Below are 12,808 nucleotides of genomic sequence, written 5' to 3'. Positions count from 1 at the left end.
ACCTAACCATGTAGTATTGGCAACTACATCTCACAAACCTGTAAGTGAGACCTAACAAAACCGCTCCCAATGACAACTGATATCAGCAATTTAATGGGCTGATAACAGGGTTGTAATCATATTAATAGGTGTAGCATGTGCCTTCTAACCATTATCTATGAGGCTGATATCCATTGATAACGCCCATTCAAACAAGTGATAACATTAGAAATGGGCAACGCAAAATCCAGAAATCATCTTTACATCAACCCATGTTCCAGATTCAACAGTTTCAAGGACGTTTTTTCTAAAAAACAAATACATCCATTGGTTGGGTGTTTTTGTAAAGGAAGACAGTCTCATGTGCATTCTGAAAAATATACACAGTTGCTGTGTTTCTCATACAAATGCCAGCAAGGGAAGTGCTCACATATGGTACTTATGATACACGTTTTTTTCATTTGTAACCATAAGATTGTACAAATTTTTCTGACTATAATCCATAATTGTGTGTTAATGCTTATTGTATACATCCAGTGGTTGAAGAAGTACTCAGATATTTTACTTAGGTAAAAGCGTTAATTCTACAAAGTAAAAACACTCTTTACAAGTGAACGTCCTGCATTCAAAATCTAACTTCAGCAAAAGTACAAAAGTATTAGCATCAAAATTTACTTTAAGTACCAAAAGTAAAAGTACTCATTCTGGATTACAGTTATTGATGTGTTCATCACTTTAATGTTGCAGCTGGTAAAGATAGTGCTTATTATAATTACTTTTTATACTACTGGCCGACTTAATCTTTAATAATACATCATAATTTAATACTTGATTAATATTTTTTATAAACAAACTTCATCTTGATAGTAAATGTTGTGAAGTAAGAAGTACAATATTTGCCACTGAGATGAAGTCGAGTAGAAGTATAAAATAGCATTAAATGGAAGAACTCAAGTGAAGTACAAGTACCTCGAATTTGAACTAAGGTACAGTACTTGAGTAAATGTACTTAGTTACACTCAGTCATCCAGGTAGTTTTCCACTTCCACTGTTAGAAATATGGCCGTTGTGTGAATGAGGTCAACGACAGCTGCATTGATGTGACATCAACAGACGACAATGTAAACATGTCACATGCCGAGAAAATAAATGTAGGGAGCGTATAGGAGCCCACTCACATTTTTTTCTCAACCATGTGAATTCAAAACATCACTCAGTCCGAAAAAGTCACCCTTAACTTGGACGTGTTTGACTGACAGCTGTGTGTTAGTCCGCTTTCTACCTACCAGAAGATAAACTTCAGTTATACTGTACAGGAAAATAACTTTGCTGTCTAAAAAAAGAGTTTAGAAATGATACAGTGATAAATCTAAAAAGCTATTCTTAATACAGCTGAGGGTGAATGAAGCAACAAGGCAGATGTATTCAGCTGAGAGTTTGACCCATTTAACTTTTATCACCAATTAAACCAAAATGAGGTTTTACAGTTCTACTTTACATTTAGGAAATCTTGCTACGCCTCAAATTAAACCTGTGCAGATGTTAGTACCTCCTGTATGAGGAGCAGGTGTCAGCGTCAAACACTTCAAATTAAGGGTGAAATCAGGCAGCTGACAAATTAGTGCAGTGGAGGAAAAGGTCTTAAATATGGGATTGATTTAGTCGTCTTTACCTTCCTCCTCTTCAGTTTGGGAAAAACAAGGTGAGACAACAAAAACAAATATAACATGGTGTCATTTCTAAATCAAAATTAAATATTATCTAAGATGACCTTGATATAAATTACAGTTTATTTTCTAAAAAAATCCAATTAAATTTGTATTAAAACATTTACATGTGACATACTTTTACAACATGTATATCCAAATGCATTAAAAATGTATGGCAAAAACAGTAGTAATACAGAATATATTAGTGACGCATTCGAGGCATATTTCTAATATATTTTGAGACATTTTAGTCTTATAATAGAATGATTATGATTAGATAAAAGTTCACATACAGGTGTGTGTGGCCTCTAAAAGTCAGTAAAAATGACACAAATAATTAATACAACAATATATAACACATATAATTAGAAATCATATCAATTTAACTTAAAGCATTTCATGTCAAAATACTGAATAAAGCCATAAGTCATACAGTGTGCCTGTTTTGTTCGCATTTGTAACTGGCATACATAAGAAATAAAACAACCTGAGTGGCTGTCACTTACCCTCGACCTGATCCCTGAAACATGAAAGAAAAGACATTTAAAAATCAAACATAAAATCCAAGCTGACTTTTCTACATCGGTGTGTTTAAAGTTAAAACTGATGAAACCAGACACCAGACACCAATGTGTGTTGTTATTGACACTTACAGTTCTTCAGTGTCAGACATGGCGACAGCAAACTTCACACCTGAGGGAGAGGACAGTCTGATGAAAACAGCAGCAGAGAGACTGTGTTGATATGAAAAGGCTAGAAATCTGTTTCTTTTATTAAATAAGAGCTAAAAACCCTACAAGAAATATAGTTAGGGCGATTTTCTTTTTTGCCAAGCGCTAAATCGGAAGATTGAAACCAGTGGTTCTGATTTTTCTGTGTAACTCTCTGCAAGACAGCAAAAAAACATATTTTCCAAAATGTCAAACTAATCCTTTCAAGAAAGAAGCAAACTTGGACCCCAATGATCCAAAGTACAATTTTTGGTCAGAAATATCTTATTACAAAACAAAAAACAGAGCTTATAAAATTCAGTTGAGCTAAAGATTAAAAAAATTGTAATCCTCTCTCCATTTCTGGGTTAATTTTGGATGCAACTATGGCATCGTGTTTTGTTCCCAGTTGCACCTGTTAAAAATAACTCGCCCTATGTTTAGAACACTTGAAATGCTTCTTTACAATGAGGAAAAATATGTCTGGGAAGTGACTTCGGTTGTTGTGAAATGTTAATTTGTAATCAAGTACAACTGCTTTACAGGCCTACTTTACTAATGCATTTCCATTTTATTATCATTTATACATTTGAAAGGGAAGGATTGTACTTTTTAGTCCTCTACATTTATTTGACAGATATAATTACTTGTTACTTATCAGTTCAAGATCTGATAAATAAAACATGATCAGTTTATGAAATATGCATTGTTATAGATTAAAGGTCCAGTGTGTGGGATTTAGTGGCATCTAGTGGTGAGGAAGCAGATTGCAACCAACTGAAATTTCTCCCTTGTGCCAAGCGTGTAGGTGAACCATGGTGTCCGACGCGAAAACGCAAAATGCAAAAATGTGAAAAAGTGAAAATGCAAAGGCCTAATCTAAATACAGTGTTTGGTTTGTCCATTCTGGGCTACTGTAGAAACAACATGGCAGATGCTGTACAAGAGGAAGTGCTCCATATGTAGATACAAACAGCTCATTCTAAGGTAGCGAAAACACAACAGTTCTTATTTTCAGGATATTATACATTAATGAAAGTATAGTTGTGAATGCTATACAACATTTCTGCCAATATATCCCCCTAAATCCTGGACCTTCAAACTACCAAATGATATAACAAAATATAGTTAAAATTTAGCTTTATGTAGATAATATTAAAACGCTGGTTACAACAACTTAGTTATACTCCAATATTATACGGTATATTATAAATATAACACTCAACTAAAGCCAGTTTGAATAATAATCTTTTACTATTGATACTTAAGTAAAAATACAGATGTATTGGCTTCAAAATGTGCCTTAAGTAGGATTTAGAAGGCAAGACTTTTCCTCATAATGCAGTATTTCTTTGTGGTGTTGCTACTTTTATTTGAGTATAAGATCGGTGCCGTTCAGAGGTCAGAAAGTTGCAGCATATTGAATTTGTCCTCACTGAAGCATTATCTCACTTGTCCCAAACATCTTGTCCAGAACTGTTGACTCAGCTGGTTGGGAGGTGTTAGCGTCTTTACAGGATCCAAATTCACACAGCACATCATCACCCATGTCACAGGCGCCATTTTTAGCTAAAATAATATTTAATGCTTCTTTGTCGTTGATATGTTATTTTGACTTTGGCCGTTATGACTCATGTTGAATTTACGTTGTATAAGGGACACAACGTTAAAGAGTCAGTGTACATATATAACAAAAAAGTACATAATTTCTTGACTTATGTCTATCTCTATCCTGCCACACAGATAGTTTCTGATTTATTTGCCCAGACTTTAAAATGTCTGTCTTCTTTGCTTGCCGTGCTCACACAACTGAAAATTACTGTTAAAAAAAGCATCTTCCATCCTGAATAATCAACAGACCTCACTGTTAACAGTCTCAGAGGAGCTTTTTCTTTAATAGAAAGTAGTTAAAATTAAATTTGTTTACAGTAAGGCCTGTGATGTGACCCATGTTGTGTCCTAAATCACTCCCTTGTTCACTCCTTCACTACTCCCTATGCCATACACACTAAATACTTAAATCAATTGCGGGCAACAAATTTATATTTTAGACACTTATGAATCATCATTTAACTTAATCACTGACAGGTAATATGACCCATTGCACTTACCAAGACTTACTATCACTTACTTCATATTTCATTTGATCTTTTATTTTGCCTTGCATCTTCTGATATACTTGTAGCTTTATATCCTTATATCTAAATTCTCTTTTTGTTTCTACTGGTGTGATTTTATTATTATTCATACATATTTAAATTGCTTTGTTGGAGAAGTCTATGACCTGAGTTTTTTTAATGGAAGCGACTGCCCTTACGCTGGCTGTTCATTTGACAATAGATGACTTTGAACTTTGAACTACAGTAGGTATTGAGTGATTTCTGACACAGCCCCAAAGGTTTTCTGAAACAATTTTTTCCAATGCTGTGGGCGCCACAAATTAAATTCCATTCACCTCCAAGAATCTTTTTCACAACAGACATTGTGACGCTTCATAGTCGGAAAAGCACAGGTGTTAATAATAAAATTAACGATGGGTGATCTCCATTTAGCTGCTTTGATTTCAGGTTCCTGGTATTGTGCATGTTGGCTCGCTGTCCCTCTCACTGGGACACTTGTATAGAACAAAGCCATTGTTAGTGTTATTATTAACACCTGTGCTTTTCCTACTACAACAAGACAAAATGTCCGCTGGGAGAAAGACCGATTGTACTGGAGTGGAGGCAGATGTCTCAACAGTTGGACAGATCAAACATAACATAGTTGCATGACTTGATACACAAGAGATAGGTGTCATTCTTTTCCTTTGTAGTTTCTAATGGCACAAATTCAAACTATGACAGCGTCCTGTATAGATCAGGGCACAATCCCAAGACTCCCTTTGCCCCTACCGCTGAACCCTTACCCCTCTGTTTTGTACATTCACATCTAGGGATAGGGTGTCCTAATTCTTGTTGGGATAGAGAGATAGGGCAAAGTGTTCAGGTTACTTTGCCCTCCAAATGGAGGTTTTTCAATGACACACTTCAAACCAAGTGTTATAAGAAACCATCAGCAAGACGGCTTTTTAAAAAAAAAAAAAACTATTGTCACCATCGTGTCATCTCAGTGGTTTAATGTTGCTTCAATGTATTTTGGGCCTTTTCATTCTAACATGTATAACAAAAAAAATTGCTAGTATGCTGATGTCTCGATAGCTAACTAGCCAGCAAGCTAACGTTACATTGTTATTGCTAATTTGGGCATGACAGTCCTGTATTTTGACTTATTCCGGTGTCACTTTCCCCCCATCAGATGGCAAATGACACCCGAAATTTATCTGAAGTTCAGCAGGGAAGCTGCCACACTTCTTACTGCTCCTCGAATGTCAGTGCAGACCATGGATATATTAAGAGACTAGGACACAGTGTTGAAGACGGGACCCTGTTAATTCCTATGAAAGTTGCTCTGTGGCACATGAAACCAAAAAAGCTCTATTTCCTCAGTATGAAATTACCCAGATGGTCGGCACCGCTCCTGCATCATTAGGCCCATAGAGCAGGGCACTAGCGACTTCCACCCAGCCAGCTACTTCTGGTTTAGCACTCTGCTAACCAGGGGATAAAAAGGGTCTTTTTCCCGATTTAAATCTACGGGATAAAGTCTTTTGGGGCCCAATGGCATCAAGTAACTCTGGACTCTGGACTCTGGAGTTGTAGTTCCACTGTTTGGCCACCTAGACAACTGGCTTCAAAGCCTGGCACATCCTAGGGGCCTGGTGAAGACTAGCAGGGTAGGAGCCGTGGTTGCCAAAGTTAGCAGAGCACCGCTGGCTGCCTGGTAATGAGCAGTGTTTTTTTATTTAATAACTTCTTTGATCGACTGATAGTGTGAAACTTAAGTTTGAGCGAATTGTGAGCGTCCTGATAGCCAAAAAAGATGCCTATAGCTCACGCAAAAGAAATCACCACAGCAGAAGACAACATATACGCAATATCTGACAACATTCATTGTGTCTGTTTACATAAACACCAGAGTATGGATGACATATCAGAAGGGTTGTCCTATTTCATAGGGGAATTTTTCAACCACTTCCCCTTTTAACTTTGTTCCGAGGGACAAGGTGACACTCAAAAACAATGGATAGGGGTAAAAATAAGAAATGGGATTAGGCTTAAATGTACCTCACTGTTGGTGCAGACAGCCCGTCAAAACTCGCCTGATTTACGACGACAGCCTCTTTCCTGAATTCAACACCAGCTTTCACAGTTCATAAAGAAATGCCAAGCTCCTATATAGAGGAAATACCCCTCTAATCCTCCCTGGTCCTTGCTGACCCCATGAAGCATCATTTCTAAATCCAAAGGGGGACAAGGACTCTGATGAAGACCATTTGGGAGGATTTCTGCTCACTGTATATTCTATATACCATATTTGATATATACATATATATATAAAGTGTCTTTGGATGACTCCTTCACACTTAGTAGTGAGCACAGCTGCAGAGGACTCGGGGGATTAGTCCTGGATCATATTTCTACCCATCAGCTGAGGAACGGTGTCCAAATAGTTGCTTTAATCCCCCCGGCTTGGTCCAGCGGGAGGACCCTCGGCACTCTAACAGCCAATCAGCATCCGCCTCCAGCAAACTAGCTCTTTGATCGACTTACAGCTGACAGCGGCCTCACCTCTGTGTGTCCAGCATTCACTCAGTGCATGCCGACACTTCAGCACTCTGTATATTTAGTGGATGGTCACTTCATTTCTTCAGTATGAGGACACTGAATGCTGCAAAGTGTTTCTGAGTCTCTCTGAAATTAAAACTTGGCGCTGAAAGTTAGAGACTGATAAAACAGGTGAGACGCCAGTGGAGGATCACATCCCGAGCCAATCGAAAGCAGATTTAGATTGAAATGGCAATATGAGATAAATTTATAGGCCGATACATCACACAGTGAGCAGGCCTTATATATCATCACTATCTCAAAACCTTAGCTCTCTAAGATGCTGGCCTGGTTCTCGGGTCAACCATGATGGCTACATGGGTGTTTCAAGTTCAAGCTTAAAGTTCAACATACTAACAAAAGGTTAGAGGAGGAGAATCTTTCAGTTTCTGTACGCACATAAAGTATATATGTGTATAATGGAAATTTATCAAAGAGAAAAAACGGACTGCAGTCAAACTTAAACCAAAAATCTGACAGTGCGGCATCTGCTCTTTTAAAACCAAGTCAGTGAACATACATGTTTCTAATACATTCATGTGAAACATAAAGGGGAAAATTAAACAAAGACAAAAAATCTGCCAATTTTCAATCAACACAACGCCAAAAATATAACATAAGTAAATCGGAAAATAAACAATCTGTGCGGTTTTAGACTTTGTTCAAAGAATCTGTCTTTGTCTGAGGCATACGACCGCAGATAGGCATTACATGTAGACATGATTTTGGTGGTGCGACTACTCATCTGTGAGCTGGACCAAGCTACCAGCACCGTAGCGGAAATTACGCTCATATTGGATGATTCAGAGGGTTACAGTTTGCACTGAATGCCAAACTTCAGTGCCAATGTGGCAACTTTTCTATTTGTAGGTGAATGTAACTTAAGAATATTCAAACATAATGCTGGTGTGCAGGTAAAAAAAGTCAGAAACCAAATTAAAGAGATGGAAAATAACTCCATTTATAGCTGCAATTCACAACTGAGCACCTCAATATCATATTAACTGAAGGTGTAAACTGCTCTCATTTCACAGAACATTTGGCAGTATTTCACAGAACTTTATACGTCTTTGGTTACCTAAATATACTCATCTGTTTCGCGCCAGTGCTCTTAGGTTTTCCTCAATCATTTTAAATGATGATCTGTATCCTTAAAAGGTACGTAAATGGTATGACTCAATTAAATAAGGTGACATTTTACGAATCTATTAAATCAATCTGGTCTCAGGAAACTGGACTCCTGCTCTCGAGCCAGACTGTTAACCATCCCAAACACAAACTACACATGTTTGACATGCAGCGCAACATGTCTTCCACTATTTCAAACGTCCCCTCTGAGGTTACAGCCTGCAGTGTTGAACAGTGTTTCCTTTTACAAACACCAGAGACTGTTTTTTCCTGCTGCACACAAATGCAACAAAATCTACAATTGGACGATTTTGGCTAAAAAGAGAAAAAAAAAAAAAAGTCAGAAATGTAGTTTAGGTGGGACGAGTGATTTCAGGTTAGGTTAGGTCCGTGGTGGTCTTACCTCAGAGAGGGAGAGAAGCTCCTCGGACGATGAGGATGAAGGTCTGTAAGAATCTGCAGCCTCGGCTCAGAGAATAAGTCCTTGTGTTATAGTGATACTTGAGCTCATCAGGTCCTTATTGGCTGCAGGATGAGAGTGAGGTGTGTGTGTAGTGTAGATGTTTATGTGTGGAAAAGATGGGGACCAGAGGGGGGGAGGCTGGCATGACCCTGGAGAAGGAGATGGATGAAATACTGTGGATGGAAGAGGAGGGCTCAGGTTTTGGAAAGGAGCAGCTGAGAAGCTTCTGTTGCTAAATTTACAGTGATAGAAGGCTGAGAGGGGGGGTTACACATCAGCTTGGCATCCAGACAATGGAGGGAAAGTGTGTGTGTGTGCATGTGTGCATGTGTGTGTGAGTGCCAAACACATCATCAACCAGTCAGTCAGTCAGTCAGTGCAGAGTAATAGAAAATTAGAATAATAATAGAACAGGACTAAAAACACAATGCCCACTACTAATCAGTCAGTTTTCTGAAGCAATACAAACACACAACAGTATGTTTAATAAGGTATGTGTAGTATATATTGGGGGTTTTTTTTCAGTGAAACCTGCCCTTGCTTGTAGGTTCTGATGTCATAGATAATGTGCCTCATTATAAATTCAATATACACACAATAATAATAATTAAAAAAACAAATATGTAGACTTGGCCTGTGTGATGGTGGCGGTGTGGACGTGAAGGTTCTCAGCAGCTTACCCTCTCCAATGGGTCTTTTAGTAATACCACTTGGGTTCAGCCTGGTCGGGTTAGATGTGTAGTTGTAGTGGGTCTCCTGGCCCAATCAGAACTACACCCCTGTGTGAGCACTGCTGCAGGGACGTTTTCCTTAACATCAGCTGAAGGCTTCGCTACTTGTGAAAGGGCGTAATAGCCAGTCTGCATTAACAAAATACACACCATCACATCACATATTTTCTAAGTCACTTTGGTGACTCTGGCATCATCAGAGAAAACCACAAGAACTCATGACTATAGAGCTGATTACTACAATTATGGACGTGTAGCATTGAGACCGTCCTCCCAAGAAAAAAAAGTTTCAGCGAATGGCTAAAAGCGACAAATGTTTATCTTCAAAACAGACCTTAAAAACTTGATCACCATCATTCCCTTATACCCTCCCCCTCTAGTCAACATTAAAAAAATAAATATGCCTGTGAAATAAATACTTATATAAATAAATGGAGCAATAAACATATTTCCCAATCCTGGACCCAACATCTCCCCACCGGGAGTCTAGATGAATTAGCTAACATTATCCACTCAAGAAAGTTACATTGCTGGCAGCATGATATATTTCACGTCAGATTTTAACTGTGGGTTTTTTTCAGCACTGGGGGCACTGAATTTGAATAACTGAATGTTTATCAGACCACAGATGAAACAAGAATTAGCTAGCCAGTGTACCCCGCAGTCCTTCCACTTCACCTCCCGCTGCTAGGTGACTACTTTGCTAGGACATTCAGTAATCAACTGTAGCAACTCAAACACAGCCAGGACCTAACCTCTGTAACAGAAAGTAACAGAAAGTATGATGATGCGGCAGGGATTTAAAAAAATAAAATAAAAAAATTACTGTTTATGAAATGTCTACAAAATGACATAATGAAGTAAAAGTCCCCTGAAATAAATACAGGAGTCCTTTGGAAAGCATCCTTTGTTAAATATAAAAACCTACCAGTATTTATATATATTGATTCATTGGTATTCATATTTACATCTAGGCTATTTATATATGCATATATTTATTGCCTCTTTTTTATTTCAGGATTTATTTCATAGCTCCACTGAATTATTTCACAGGCGTTTTTATTTATTTATTTATTTATTTAGTATTGTCTGAAATGGCATTCCATATTTATGTGCCCAACATTAACTATAAATAATCCTTAAATATCATATAAATGTTTTGGAACAGCTATGTTATCCCGTCAAAATAATGTTGTCAGATCAGAAGATGTTAATAACATGATGAATAAACATACCTGCAAAGTCACATAATGCTTAAATTATAGGGATAGTACACCCAAAAATGAAAATTCAGCCATTATCTACTCAACCATATGCTGAGTGAGGCTCAGGTGAAGTTTTAGAGTCCTCACATCCCTTGCGGAGATCCAAGGGGAGAGTGGGTAGCAACACAACTCCACCTAATGGAGGCTGACGGCACCCCAGATTAAACCGTCCAAAAACACATAATTGAAACCGCAAAGTATCTCCATACTGCTCGTCCATAGTGATCCAAGTGTCCTGAAGCCCCGACATAAAAAGTTGTTTTGAAAAACGTCATGTGAACTTTGTTTTTAGCCTCAATGCAGCCTGTAGCTCTGACTGCCTCTCTGTGCACCGCGTTCACATGTGCTTGCTTGTGCGAGACTGTGAGACATGGGCGCTGCGTTCATGTGCTTTTGCTGGTCTCGAGCGCAAGCACTTGGATCACTACGGACGAGCAGTATGGAGATATTTTGTGGTTTCAATTATGTGTTTTTGGACGTTTGAATCTGGGGCGCCGTCAGCCTCCATTAGGTGGAGTTGTGTTGCTACCTCCTCTCCCCTTGGATCTCCGCAAGGGATGTGAGGACTCTAAAACTTCACCTGAGCCTCCCTCGGCATATGGGTGAGTAGATAATGGCTGAATTTTCATTTTTGGGTGCCCTATCCCTTTAAACAAATCTGTGAACAAATGTTGTTCCCCCCTAAAACACTCATTTGTGCAATATATCTGCTCTGGCAGCATGATTCGTGCCTGTTATGGTGATGTTTAGGCACTAAAAACACTTGGTGAAGGTTAAGGAAAGATGGTGATATAGGTTTAATATTGAAAAACCCATCTGTGACATTACACATGGACACAATATTTTGTTTCTTGCCATAGATTGGAGGTACCAACTGTGACACCACCTTGTGATTTGTGGACTCCCGTTTTGAAGCATCGAGTTCGGCATTTCAGCTGTAACAATCTTGTTTTTTTTGCAGCCAGAGGTGACCATATTTGGACGAGAGGATGGAGCTGTGGAGTAGCGAGGGGTGGATCTGACTGAGAAGCCAAGGATAGTATCAGCAGACAGACTGCCACCAAAAGCAGCCACACCCTTAATTATGCATAATTTTAAGCCTTCATAAAATGCACATGCATGAGTCATATAAATATTAATGCCCTGTTCAGCTGTAATGAAGGGGGAATTAGCTACAGAGACCAAAACCGTCTTACCAGGCTGTAAACATGTTTGTCTGTTGTAAAGTTGGACATTTTAACATGGTTGTCTGTGGGGACTGACATGCTTTCGAAGTCAGTCTCAAGTGGAAATCTCGCATTGGCTTTATTTTTCAGCCTCAGAGAGTACAAAAAGACAATATTCTTGGCTGTATACATGGCTTATTGAAAATAATATTCCACTAATATTCCTGTTGACATGCAGCTGTGCATACTCCAATTAGCGTAAAGCCCTCCCATGACGTACATCCTATGGTCAGTGTCGCGATATTTGTGCACATCCAAACACCTGTTGATATCCAAGTCTTTTACAATGTTTAAAAGTAGATGTGTTTCTCCTTCAGACCATAAATGGCAGTGAAAACCACAACTGAGACGTCTATTCCAAATGCACTGTACACAGGTTCGAAGAATGCTCCTAAAACAAAAATAATTTCTGCATATCCCATGTCTCAATAGTAAAAATTCTAAATATTCTATTTAAATATTGAATATTGTCATAATCAGAGTAATAGTGGTATATAAGTATGCATGTGAAATGACCACGACCTCTTAACACCGCATTCCCTGGTGGCAGCACGTAATGGGTTGAAATTACGTGCTGCCACCACAAAAACAATGCCAATGTAAAGTCAATTAGGATCCTCTCCCGTGGTGGACACACGGATTCCCTGATTCAATCACGTCACGTCAACCTCGGTTTCCTCAATGATATAACATTCCTGTATACACTAAAAAAACGCGGAAGTGTTCTTGATATTAAAACGGCAAATATATTCCTCTGTTATAATTTCCCACCAATAATAATGATAATAACGTGATAGTTCGGCTGTTCTAGATATTTGTTATAGCCTATTCAAATATTCAATCACAAAAACGCCGTTTCTAGAGAACTTTCTAAAATATCTGAAATGAACCATC

At 38.3% G+C, this 12,808-nt stretch overlaps 1 long non-coding RNA gene across 1 annotated transcript; it reads right to left on the bottom strand.

Moving 5' to 3' along the window:
* Positions 1 to 2,193: 2,193 nt before the first annotated feature.
* LOC126394360 (uncharacterized) lies at positions 2,194 to 8,786 on the bottom strand. Its single transcript, XR_007570359.1, has 3 exons — positions 8,633 to 8,786; positions 2,342 to 2,381; positions 2,194 to 2,208 (listed from the first exon to the last, which is right to left on the bottom strand). It is a non-coding gene; the product is annotated as an uncharacterized LOC126394360 (long non-coding RNA).
* Between the last annotated feature and the right edge of the window lie 4,022 nt (positions 8,787 to 12,808).

This window comes from Epinephelus moara, chromosome 1 (genome assembly GCF_006386435.1).
Source record: "Epinephelus moara isolate mb chromosome 1, YSFRI_EMoa_1.0, whole genome shotgun sequence".
In the NCBI taxonomy this organism is placed as follows: domain Eukaryota; kingdom Metazoa; phylum Chordata; class Actinopteri; order Perciformes; family Serranidae; genus Epinephelus; species Epinephelus moara.
This window is presented reverse-complemented; position numbering and strand designations above follow the sequence as displayed.